This window comes from Thamnophis elegans, chromosome 4 (assembly GCF_009769535.1).
Source record: "Thamnophis elegans isolate rThaEle1 chromosome 4, rThaEle1.pri, whole genome shotgun sequence".
Classification (NCBI taxonomy): Eukaryota; Metazoa; Chordata; class Lepidosauria; order Squamata; family Colubridae; genus Thamnophis; species Thamnophis elegans.
The window spans coordinates 102,560,661-102,574,067 of NC_045544.1; the positions used below are offsets into that span (position 1 = coordinate 102,560,661).

Sequence of the window (13,407 nt, forward strand, 5' to 3'; positions counted from 1 at the left end):
TAAGTATTTGGTTTTCTCCTTGATGGGACAAATTTAAATAGTTTCTAACTTAAGTGTGTGACTTTTAAAAGGTTTGTTACCTGTATGGAAAACAAAAGAGCTGACAAATAAATTTAAAAAAGAATGCTTTTCTCTATAACCTGGAGCAATGACACATTTAAAATTACCAAAATGAGATGAATCATTCAGTATTGATCATTTGAGATTACTGCACAACTGATGCTTCAGCGTTTACATTGGTTTTACTGTCTTCTGAAGAAATATAACGATTTTCTGGCTTAGTCAAATGTTTTCTTTTTTAATGTAATCAAAATATTCTGTAGCTGCCTTAATCACAAGGTACAGTAGATTGGGCAGAAATGGCAGAAGTCAGGAGTTTGCTGTGTCAGAAAAAATCCCTATAAATAAAAGGCAATGCATATGGATGTAAAAAGGGATAGAAATGCTGTTTAAGATAGTTTTGCTTTTCTGGCACTTATATTTCATATTTTTTTATCTTTATCTTTTATTTTTGTCCATAGATATGTTTGATCTCAATGTCTTTCCATTCCTAAAATAATTGGCAAGTACTAGAAAGTTCTTATATGATGTGGAACAAACAAAATTCTCACATAATTACCAAAATAATCTTTAAATTTAAAGAATAAATTAATTGAAAGAAACAAAAGAAACAAAAAATAGAGGGGGAAAAGCCAAAGAAAGTGAAAAATTACCTTATGTTATCAATAATCACTGGTTGATTAATAAATATATATGACCAGTTCAAAATATTATTATCCCCCTTTTTTTCCCCCTTGAATTGTTCGCTGCCCTGAGTCCTCCCGGAGAAGGGCGGCATACAATTAATAAAATTGAATTGAAAATTGAATTGAATTATAAAATAGCACAAATCTTTGTTTTGGTAACACATTTTGCTTTAGTAGAAATATTACCTTGTTCAACATTTCTGAAAGGTTTTTCTTAACATCTGAAATATTACTTTCCAAATGTTCAACATGATTCTTTTAGCCAGACCCTATGCCTGTTACAACAATATTTCCTAGTAAGCACTAAAGTTTAGTATATAATTCAATATTATAATAATATCTGTAACATTTATGGATTTCCCCTAAATCACTTATATACAGAAATCTACAATTACATAAAAAAGACAATCATATGATCACATGATGATATCCTATGGGTAAAATGAGCTCTCAATCAACAGGTAAAAATTCCAAGAGAAGATAATATTTATAGCTCAGGGTTGAACTATGAAGTCATTAGCTCTCTGAGTTTCTTTCTTGCAGACCAACTAAGTAAACATCATCAGTGCCTTTGTTTAATGATTGTATAGCTAATGTTTCCTTGGGTTTTGGTGGCAAATCCTGTGGTTTTAAATGCTGTTTCTAAGATTGCAAAGAATTCTAACTGATTAGCATTGTTTAGGCCAGATGCCAGCATTCTACGGTCCATGGTCCTTTGGCTGTATTTGTCTGGCCTGTGGCAGTGGTGGTTCAGCTCAGTTTCACATTTCCCCTTGAAAAATTAATTACATATCCCTGGTCTATGTCACAGTTCAGTCCTTATTGGAGAATATTGGGTTCTGTGGTATCTCTTTAAGTCTGGAGTTTCGTTTGATTAGTTGATGTTATCTGGTTGGGTAATGAAACATTTGCAAGCAAACAACCCAGCTCAGAGAGTACCAAGGACTCTTCAGGTATTGATTACTTGTAAGAAGAATAAGTGAGTCTGGGGTGACTTTCTACTCCAGTATGATAAAAAAGATGGCCCCCTTTGGAGCTGTCCTTCCCTTCAACAATCTCTGTTTTCCTCTGCAAAATCATGGTAGGAATAAGAAATGCATTCTGGTGCAAATATACAATTCCACACTACTTACTCTGGTAAACAATGACAGTAGTTGTTTTCCTGGAAATCTTTTTGGTAAATAAAATAATCTGATCCACCTGTATCAACTTTTATAATTGGTGTTCTAACAGGAAAGCCATTAAGCAAATCAAAAGCTTGGCCCTTTTATTTATGCTTCACCCTGTTCATTGCTTTTCCTAGTAAGTTGACTCCTGCTAAGAAGCTTCTCCACACAGCCAGCTGCTTCTTTATGACATTCTCTCTTCTATTTGTTATCTTCTTAATGCAATGGGTGCTGCACCTTTTCCTAATTATGAATTGGCTAACACAGCTTACCCATGTCTCTTGGGTTTATTCTCTCTCTGCCCTGAAACATGTTTTTATATCAAAGATACTTAAACTAGAACAATTAGAAATGTATACATAGCAGTATTCATGCCCCACTGCATCTTCATTTCAGATATATTTTCTTACAGAAACAGAACAACCAACGAAAAGCAAAAAATAAAATAAAATAATGGGAAGCAGGAGCAGTTTCCAAGTTTCTGTTGCCTTTCTCATATGTTTCCTAGTAGGAAACTAGCAGGGAGCATCGGAAACAGTGGTGGGGTTAAAAAAATTACTACTGGTTCTGTGGGTGTGGCTTTGTGGGTGTGGCAGGGGAAGGATACTGCAAAATCACCATTCCCTCCCCACCCCACTAACCTGTTTTCCAGCTCCATTCTCCTGTTCAGGGCAACAAAAGAAGATCAGCTAGGAGGCTGGGAGGCAGCAGAAATGGGGCCAGCCTATTTGCAGTTCACCGAACTATACAAAATTTCTGTTACCGGTTCTTCAGAACTGGCTGAAAATCATCTCTGATTGGGAACCCTCCCTATCCTTCCTATTCTTAGCTGCAGAGTGAGTTTCTTTATCACACTTTATACCATTGGTAATATTGTAAATCATCATCAGAGAAAGTCGAATCAAACCCAAGGTAAGGCAATATCCCCATCCTAACAAAGGGAATTGATAGTGAACATTTAGCTGGAGATGGCTTGGAGGAGAAAGGAGAAGCCTCTATTTTTTTTTTTTAAATATATTTTATTCATTTTTCACATTCCATTTGCAATCACTTATATACAGGGTATTTACTATAAGAAAAGAAAAAAAAGAAAAAGGGAATAAAACGAACAAATAAAAAGGAAACACAACTCATCATTCACAACCCCACCTAACCCTTCCATCCTCCATACACCCCATCTACCCCCTCCAACTTTCCTTTCTCCCTCTAACACTCCCCTCCTACTTCCCTTTCCCCACAAACCTTTCTCCCCTTACTCCCCAGACACCCTCCTTACATTCCCCTTACTCCTTCCTTACTCCTCCCTCTTCTTTCCCTCTACCTCCCTCCTTGGTGTATGCCTTTATTCGAGTGTTGTTTGATCTGATAAAAGTAAAATGAACCAAGGAAAAAAAAATAAAAAATAAAAAATAAAAGAAAGAAAAAACCACCGTATATAAATACATTCTTATTCTTATTAAGACTATTTTAACACCCCCCCACCCACCCCCACAAATCCCCATCCCCAATCCTCCTGACTTCCCAGGGCCCACACCTGGCACTACCTTCTGTCTAAAATATCTTGTATACATATGGATTAAAAAATAAAAGTAATATGTCAAAAGAAAGAAAAACAGAAAAAAAAAGAAGAGAGAAAAAAAAAGAGAAAAGAAAAAAGAAGAAAAAAAGAAAAAGAAACCACTCTTTGTGTTGATCTCAGCCCCCCATCTTTATCTATGCTTAAATAGTATAAATCATTCTATCTATATTTTATTCTCGTCTCTTCTTTGCTATTTACCCCAACCTTCTGTAGACTCTCCCGTTCCTCTTCCTAAACCTCATGATCCCTTCCGATAAGATTTAAGCAACGTGGTTAATGCCACATATTCAAATATGACTTTACAGAAGAGTAATCAAACTTTCCCTTCTAGTAAAATTTAAACAGCGTAAGTGATCTTTCTTAACCTCCTTTTCAAACAGTAATTCAAAATAATCTAGCCAAGCTTCCCCTTCTTAGTAAAATTAAGCAGCGTAGATCAAATATTACTTTACACAGAAATCAATTTCTATCTTAAGATAATTCCAACCGACTTTCTCTTCTGATAGGATTTAAATAACATAGTTCATTCCACATGCATTTTACCCTCATCCCTTACTTGTCTAATATTTACCACTATCAAATTTATACTAGCATTTGTTTAAAATCTAACTCAAAGCAATTTCAACCAACTTTCCCTTCTAATAAAAGTTAAATAGCATGGATCATTCCACATATTCAAACAATACTTTCAGCAAGAGTCAGTTAACCTTCTGTTTTAAAATAGTCCCTTCTAACAAAGTTTAAACAACATAAATCATTCCGCATTCTTTTTACACTTATCTTAAGATAATCCCAACCGGCTTTCTGTTCTAATAAGCCTTAAACAATGTAAATCATTCCACATATATTTTACCCTCATCCCTTGCTTGTCTGATGTTTACCACTATCAAATTTATGCTAACGTTAATTTAAAATCTAGCTCAAAGTAGTTTCACCCAGCTTTCCCTTCTAATAAGAATTAGTCCGCTTTTTCTACCGGAGAGAGGTCTCAAACCCCCATTCAGTCCTCAACTTTGGCGAGTATTTTAAAATGTCTAAATTCTCGATCTCCGTTTTTCTGCTTCTCCGAGGGAGGAAGGGCTACCCCCTCCATCTTGCAACCACATGGCCTGCCGTTTGCCTTCTCCTTCCGCTTGTCTCTCCTCTCTTCCAAGCGAGTCAGGAAGTCCCGCCTTCAGAATCCTGCAATAGAAATCTTGAGCCTCCGAAACAGAGTTAAGACGAAATCTTTGATTCTCAAATGTAACCGTGATGCCGGCAGGGGCCTCCCATCTGTATCGAATCTGTTGACTCCTAAGCTCCTTAGTTAAAAAGGTGTAGTCCCTTCTTGCCTTTAACATCTGGAAAGGTATTTCTTTGAAGACAATCAAGTTCTGGCCATCAACTCGGAGACTGTTATTATAAAACTTTTGCACAATCGCATTTCTAGATTCTTTTGTAGAGAAATGTATAATTATGTCCCTCGGGAGCTGTCGCTGTTCCGCTATCAATGAGTTCTGGCGATAGATTTTCCGAATCTGCCAATCAAAGTTAAGTCCCGGGCTTCCCACCGCATAGCTGAAGGCTTCAGCAAAGGTCTGTTTCAAATTCTCTTGCTCCTTTTCACGGAATCCTCTGACTCTTATTGCAAATGCCTTCCTATTAAAATTTATCATCATGAGCTGTTCTTCATTGTCTCTAATTTTTTGTTGTAAAATTTGAATATTGGTAGTCAAATTAAAATTAGCCTTCTCCAAACTTTCCAATTTGTTCTCTATTTCAGCAGAGTAATCTGACAGGGCAGACACGGCTGCAAACGTATTCGCCTTCATTTGATTAACTTTAGACTTTAAATCATCATATAGTTCCAATACAAATTCCTTAATTTCTTGTTTAAAGGCATTAAACATTTTAAAGAAATATTCCTGTGTTAGAAATTCTCCAGTAGAGGGCATAGGAGACAAAGGCTGTGGTTCCAGTAAAAATTCTTTAAATTCTTTAGACACATTTGTAGCAAGACGCTTCTTTGACCTGGGTGCCATAATAAATAAACAAGTAAGCAGCGCTTTGCTCCCCTCTATTTCCAAAGAAGAAGAGTTTATTTTGTTAAGGAGCGGTCTGCAGGAAGGTAAAACCGTCTAAGTACATCCACTATCAATCATCCACGGAGAGAAATCGCCATTTTGAAGTCCATTTAGACAAAGAAGTCTCTAAGACAAATGGTGCTGGTATTTAAGATAGTAATAAAAGCATAAATCTCACAGGGGTGGGACCCGCCCGTATCAATTCTAGCTTGAAAAAAACTTTGTTTTGTCCTGGGGGGGGCTAGCCTGTCTGGGGCTGCCAAAAAAAAAAGGCAGCTGAGAAGAACTGGCTGGAGATAAAAGCTCTGCTCCGGCTGGATCTAATCTCTGTCCACAGCCAAAAAAAGGAAAAAGGCTGTGGCTTACGAATAGACCCTCGCCTACAGAGCTACTCCCTGCCCCTTTTTTTGCCAAAACGGGGTGCTATCTATGATCTTATTTAGATATACAGACCAGATCTCTGAGGAGCTCGGTGGAGCCCTCCTCGGCAACAGGCCACGCCCCCAGGAAGTCCGGAGAAGCCTCTATTAAAAGCCAGGCAAGACAGGCAAAGCAGAGTTGGGTTGCTTCTTCAAAGCAAGATTCTACATCCCTCTCTCTTTCTCTTCACCCCTTTTGCTTTTAGCTAAAGAATGGGATTCCTCCTCAAAAGAGTTACTCACTCAGTCACTCACCATCCATCTATGAAGAGGTGGTATTCAGCCAGTTCTGACAGGTTCTGGAGAACCGGTAGCGGAAATTTTGAGAGTGGGGAGGGAATGGGGATTTTGCGGTATCCTTTCCCTGCCACACCCACAAAGCCACACCCACAAAGCCACGCCCACAGAACCGATGGCAAAAAAAAAATTGAAATCCCACCACTACATCCATCCATCCATCCTTGTCTCTTTTTCACCACAAATGGAGCTAAACCAGCTCCCATCACATAACAAACTAGGAAAAATGGACAGGTAACTCCTTTTCTCTTTCTTTTTCAAACTGATCCAGAATCAAATAACTTATTAGTAAGTCTTTTGCTTAATTACTGCAAAAGTTCCTCTTGCTTCCTTCTCTTATCCACTTCCATTTTTATTTATTTTTATTAGTTTTTAATCCCACATTCACTACTTTTATAAATAATGCAAGGCAGAGAACATACCTAATATGCCTTCCTCCTCTTCCTATTGTCTCCACAACAACCCTGTAAAGTGAGCTGGCCTGAGAGAGATCCTTTTAAATTGTTTGTTATAACTTGTGAATATCAAGAAAGTATTGATTGCCTCAGAAATACTTCAATAAATTTTATTGAATCAATTATATTATCATGTTTTGACTTCTGGAATATATGTAATTGTTAAATTACTTTTAGTATTCAGCCCTTAGTGAAGTGGGAGCCCCCATCTCATTATAGCTCTACCCCATCCCAGATTACTGGAAAAAAAATGTTTGAATAAAAAAATATGGGTAGAGATCTTGTAAATTTGTTTTTGGGATTAATCGTGTGTTAGAATCCTCAAAACAGATATAAATATAGGTCTTCTAATATAGTAACTTATATCATTTTATATACTTCAATCAAATATTATCAATTGCTGTATCACTCAGCAGGGAGAACTTATACAGTTTTGATTATCTGGTTTTATTTTGTTTCTCTTTAATATGTAAATCAGCCACTCATTTATAATCATCTATGTTTAACTGCTGGTCTAATGAATAAAAACAGAGACTAATAATTTACATATGCACCATTTACAAAGTATTTCCAGAAGGTAGGATAAGAAACAATGGGTTTAAATTACTTTGACTGGACATCAGAAACATTTGCTAATGGTAAGAGTAGCTCATCAGTGGAACAGATGCCTCAGGAGATGATGAACTTTCCTGCTGCTTGTGATGTCTAAACAAAGGTTGGATGGCCATCTGTCTGGGATGCCGTCATAGGCACAGAATTGAAATGAGAATGAATCTCCAAAACCCTGTCAACCCTTACATTCTGTAATTATTAGAAAAATCTTCATTTAACTACTAGTGTAGGCACCACAGTTAATAATATTTCATTTCTAGTTATGACGATTATTTTAGAGTGGGATACTTTTGAAACAGTTACTTATTTTTCTCTCATATATTTATATCTATTTCTACATTTCTAACAATATATATTCAAAAGTACTAAAGCTTGGCTGGTTTAATACAGATCTTATTTGGATACCAATATTAACAGATGTGCATTTCCAGAATAGCATACATGTTGCTAATACACTGTTAAAGAATATATGAATTAAATCTGTTAATTAGCAAAGCCTGAAAGCCTGGCAAAAACTGAAATGCTTTCCATCTGTACTGTTAAGCAATTGTTGGGAATCCAGAATGAAATAACTAAGAATGCTATTTATTGTAAGATATTACTTATTATATCAAACAGTATTTATCTGGTTATAGTTATATAATTAAAGATTTTTTTAAAAAAAATAACAATTCTGCTGAAATATACCTCATAAGTAAATAATGAATTTTGTGTCTATTTTCAATATAAACAAGTGCAGTTATTTTCATTTACTTTTATGATCATTCTTCTTTTCCTAACAATGGCTGTATTGAAACTATTATTCATCCATATTACTTTGGCTTCTGAAAATTTGAAAATTTCCTACGTATTTTCACTTTTTGGAAATAATCTGAAGAAACATAGAGGTCAAAATATTAAATCCAAATGAATTCCTCCTTCTTACCATCTTTGAAAATACATCTGGGTGTAGTATGACATATTTTAAATTTGAAGCTTTTACGAAGGGCTCTTTTTAACATGTTGTTTTCCAAGTGGCAGTTTTAACTGTAAAAGTAAAATAAAAGCACAATTTGAATCCAAATGGTCATGCTTACAGAAATGTCACTGGAAATGTATTTCAGTAATTTAACTGTTGTTATGTACTATACAATTTTCCAGTTCTTAGACTATAGAAAATTCTTTTTCTTTTATCATCCTAGCATTTTCCTGCAGGTGCAGGCTCTGCTTTTCGGATCAATGAACACCATTTCATATGATCAAATGCAGCAGCCAGGTCCAACTAGAAGAATTTTATGTCCATGTTAATTGTGTCCTGCCATCTTTGCTTTGGTCTTCCATGCGAGCATTTGCAATCTATGTTAAAGAGGTAGGCAGTGCAGGTGATGGTATGGGATGCTGCTTATAGAATATGCCTATACCAACATAGAAATATTTTTCTGTGTTTTTTCTGTTATTGGTGAATACCTATTTGCTCTGTAGTGTGCATGGTCCCATTTATAGTCTTCATATACTATAGGAACTGGCTTTATTATATTTCTTTAACAACCACACTAAGAAAATGTTGATGACTTATAAATAAATATACATTGTAGCAAATATTTCCAAACAAGGTTTTAAAATCAAACTTCAGCAAAATACAGAGGGGAAACAGAATATGCATATACACACACAGTCTGGTGAGTTAGCTTTTTTGTTTTCATGAAGTGGGATCCCAAAATGCCCCATGCACAATCTTATTGTATCCTTATTATCCCCTTGCAATGTTACTACTACTCCCCCCCAAAAAAATATTCCATCTCTGCCATGCTTTAATCAGGAAGAGTCAATCTTTCTTCAATCAGCATCCTAAGCGGAAGGAAAAATTGGCTAATATTTTCCCCAGAATGTGCATCACATTCATTAAGAATTTATGTCTTTATTGTATATGTAAATGCTAAAGAACTAAAAAGAAGATGAAAAGGCATGAAACGAGAAAGGGAAAAGGGAACAAACAAGTAACTATACAAAACCCCAACAACTTCTGGATAATTTGATTTCAGCTGCTGGTTCTTTAAAGCCAGAATCCCCACTCTCCTCATCACTCAAATTGCAATCCTGAAAACACAATCACATTTTAATTTATATTGAGGTTCCCCTAGTTACTAGGTTGCTCTATATTTCCCTAATCTCCAAGATGGACCTCCATGGACAGGAGTTTTTCTTTTCTTTCTTTCTGTTTAAACATGACTTTTAGCAATTCCACAAAATAGTGGTCTTGCAAACAAACACCAAAACAAAAAGCAAAAAGGAGACACTCCTACCATTCCCATTTTTAAAAGCTGATCTTAAGAGACCTCCTGCACCTTATTGGCTCTTCATTGTTAGTTTTTGTGGGCTTCTGATCTCTCCACCCATTAAGTTCCAGTGTGAGGCCCAGGTTTTCTTTTAATTCTTACTCTGTCTGAACCTCCAGAAATGGGATTTCTCTCCATTTCTCTACAATGGGAAATATCATGAGAATTGATTAAGAAATGAAAATTAAGAAGTGGTATTGATGCACAAACCAAAAAGTAGGTCATGTAAGTACAGAACTGTACATAGGGGTAGAAGAAAAGAGTAAAGATGTTTGCAGGCAATTCTTCATTTACTATTGCTGGGTCCAAACTGTCACTGCTAGGAAGGAAGAGAAGCATCATTCAAGCACTAAATCTCTCAAGTTGTCCCTGCATTTGTCATAAGCAATGGCCTCTTGTTTGAGATAGGTTAATGGAGTGAAACCAGAGTGATGCTGATATACATTTGTTCTTATACATTCTCTGTTAAAATGATTGAGAGTCTTTCACTCATAGGACCATTGAAGATTTTATGAGGCAAAAATCTAGACCTTGGCGTTTATTAGTTTAAGATATGGTTATTACTGAGTTAATATGTTTTCTTTTCTCTCCCTCCTCCCTGTGATCTGATTGAAGACATACTCTTTTAAAAATAGTTTATGATGTAGCTATCTGATTCATTTTCAATTGTTCCCATCCCCTGGCTTTCAAAAAGAACATATCCTCTTTTTCTATTCTCCTTTAGAAGCTTCCAGACCCCTTCTCTGTCTACAAGCAGAAAATAGCGTTAATGGAGAAAGTGTGTTTATCAACTGTCTTCCATCTAGCTCTGCTGTTAGGTCAATATATAATCACAGCTGCTGGCTGGGTATTTCATTTTCTACAGATGACCAGATTTGGTAATAAAGCTATCAGATCATCTGGATTCATGTCCATGATAGGATTGCCATTGCCATAAAGCTGGTGATTAGTTTTCTCTAGAAGTTCCTCCCAAGTATCTAAAATCTTTCTCCCTCAGATATAATGTCACTCTCAGCATTTTTGCTGAATGAACATTGCTCCTGTTCCATTTTTGCTTTTTGCCAGTGTTAAAATACATGGCTGAAAAGATTTTGCCCTGCCGGGCATATTTCATTGTTATTATGTACTGGGTATATAAATTCGCAGAGGTAACATTCAACCATTGATCAGTAACCCTCAGCCCAAAACCACCTCTTTGGTGGGAAAAAGTGTGAGATAACTGAAATAAATGGACACAACTGACTGTTTTCAGAAACCCATTAGTGAAGAAAAAATAGCAAACAAAGAAATCATCCCAAATTTTCAAATCCAACACCATAGCCTGGGAGTAATGCATACTTCCTATACAAAAGTATGGAGTGAATAAGTGAAGTAATTTCTGGCAATACTTGTTTGGAAGCTTTTAGTGAACTACCTCCATCCAGTGGCCAAAGAGAGCATGGAGACAAAGGTTGATGTGTTCAAATGCAAATGCAAATAAACAACAACAACAAAACAATAAAAAACCCATTCCTTCTGTGGTGAAATATATTCCCTAAAGGAAGTTGAAGTTTTTAGGCACTTTTCTTAAACTGCTTATAAAAAAGTAGAAGTTCCAGGTATATGCTATTTGATTGGGAGATGTTGCTCTAAAGGCCAGTTACATCTGTCTTTGTATTTTACCACTCCCTCATGCTTAATTTGCATAATGATACTAAAATATTTGTCCTTCAATGTATTTGCATTCAATTTCTAATTTAAGCTTTCAAAACTCTTCTCAGTTAGCCACATTTGACTTAATGGCAGAGATCACTAAATCAACAGGAAGAGTTTCAGCTATACCAAGTTATGGACAGACACATTTAAGTGACTCATGCTATGACTATATTGCACCCCAGGCTTTATTAAGCATGGCTATGTATCATGCTATAATAAAAGAGCTAATCAAACAAGTTTTTTTCCCCCACGTACTGTTATCAATCTCCAGTTTCAAATCTTCTGTGCAAATCTAGTGATAATAGCTTTGCCATTTCTCTCATGATTTGTGATGTCTGATGTACAGTCTCTCTATCTCTAAGTGGTTAAGTCTTGGGAGAGGAGATTCTGAGAACCACTACTAGGCATAGTAGATCCGAGTGGCAATTCACAGTCTAAAAATGTAGCAGAGATTTCATCTTGCTGAATGGGAAATATCAAAGGATTAATCGTTTTGCTCTTCCATTCTACCTCCCATCCCTCCCTCCAGAAAAATTTAAGGGCTGTCTCACCATATATGTCTTATTTATCTCTGCAGGAGCCAATACTAGCTTAGATGGACTTTGGCAGGTAGAACAGTTTCCTATGTTCAATGGGACTCATGCAAGGAGCAAACTCAGCACTTTATGAAGTTATGCCTATTGTCCCACAGTGCGGGGAAATCATCAGAGGGCACCTTAACTGAAAAGCTTATAAGGAAAGATATTATAAGCCTAGTAACAGATCATTTTCATTATTAATAATTAAAACAGGGGAATGGATAATATTCTCTTCTAGATAACGACCCTGATTCCATTATAAATGTGTCACTATAAAATATGTGAAGATTCACTAACGCGTGTAAAAACGACCTTACTGCTCATGCATCAGTTTAAGAATAGAACCATTTCCATTTTCCTTTATTTAATGTGCTCGGTTTTAATTAGGTTGCAAGGTGCTGATCCAAGCATCCTGTGCCTTAGCTTTTGATTAATACCTCTTGGAAGTTAGCTGCTCTGATGCATGCAAAGAACAGCATCACTCACTTTGCTGGATGCCCAAATCCACCAGCAAGTTTCCAACTCACTGAAATAAAACAGAATTATTTAAATTGGTTATTGGAGAAACAAATGAAATTTTCATGTGGACAAATATGCACTAAGTTCTAGATGGCCTGGGCTCCTAGATAGAACAGCCATGATTCTATTTGTCCCCTCAGATTTATTTGGACTGAAGAAATCCAAATTAAAACCTGAAATCTTCTTCAAAGACTACAGATTCTACACCCATTTCTTAATCCAACTTTTAGGAAAAGATTGCTACAAATTGGTTTTGGTGGAAAAGAGAGATCATTTTATTTTGCATACCGTAATATTTCCCAGAATCATTTCTTTTTCTACATTTTCATTCTTTTGCAATTTTGGTTTCTCCTCCTACTCTGCCCTTTGTAAACCTCACTGAATCTGTGAGTTCATTGGAGATTTGAGATTTAACTTTAGTGGAACTGATGCTACTGATACAGGGGTGTCAAGCTCAAGGCCAGGGGGCTGAATCTGGCCAACAGGGTGCTTAGATCTGGCTCACGGGGCTGCTCTAGAAACAGCAAATGACTGGCTTGTGGTGCCTCTGCCAGTGAAAACAGAGCTTAAGGCCGCATGTGGCCTTCCCAAGCTCCGTTTTCACTTGTGGAGGTTGCAGTTTTGCTGGCAGAGTGCTTGGGCCACCACAAGTGCCACCAACATGAGTGACACCAAGCTGGCCACACCCACCCTGGTCACATCCACCCCAGCCCAAACCGAGGTCAAACCCAACCCTCAATGAAATTGTGTTTGACACCCCTGCCCTACATGGTGACCCTTTTATTAACATTCCCATGTCTAATTCAGGGTTTTTTAATCTTTTGGGATTAGTAGGGACATGTTGAAGATTGGGAATGTTTTATGGTCACTCTTCCAAAATGGTTGCCATGGTAGATGTGGGCAATCTGTATTGAACATCTATATATCATAAGACAAGCAAAGCAGCCATCTGTTGTTTTATTT

General features: G+C 36.6%; 1 protein-coding gene and 1 long non-coding RNA gene across 2 annotated transcripts in view; one reads left to right on the plus strand and one right to left on the minus strand.

Moving 5' to 3' along the window:
- LOC116507396 overlaps positions 1 to 8,649 on the plus strand; it is a 31,801-nt gene extending 23,152 nt beyond the window's left edge. The window contains exon 3 of the long non-coding RNA XR_004255199.1: positions 8,519 to 8,649. This is a non-coding gene — a long non-coding RNA (uncharacterized LOC116507396). The remainder of the gene's footprint in view (positions 1 to 8,518) is intronic.
- Positions 1 to 13,407, minus strand: part of LOC116507394 (neurexin-1-beta-like) — a 114,467-nt gene that overhangs the window by 89,282 nt on the left and 11,778 nt on the right. The window lies entirely within an intron of this gene.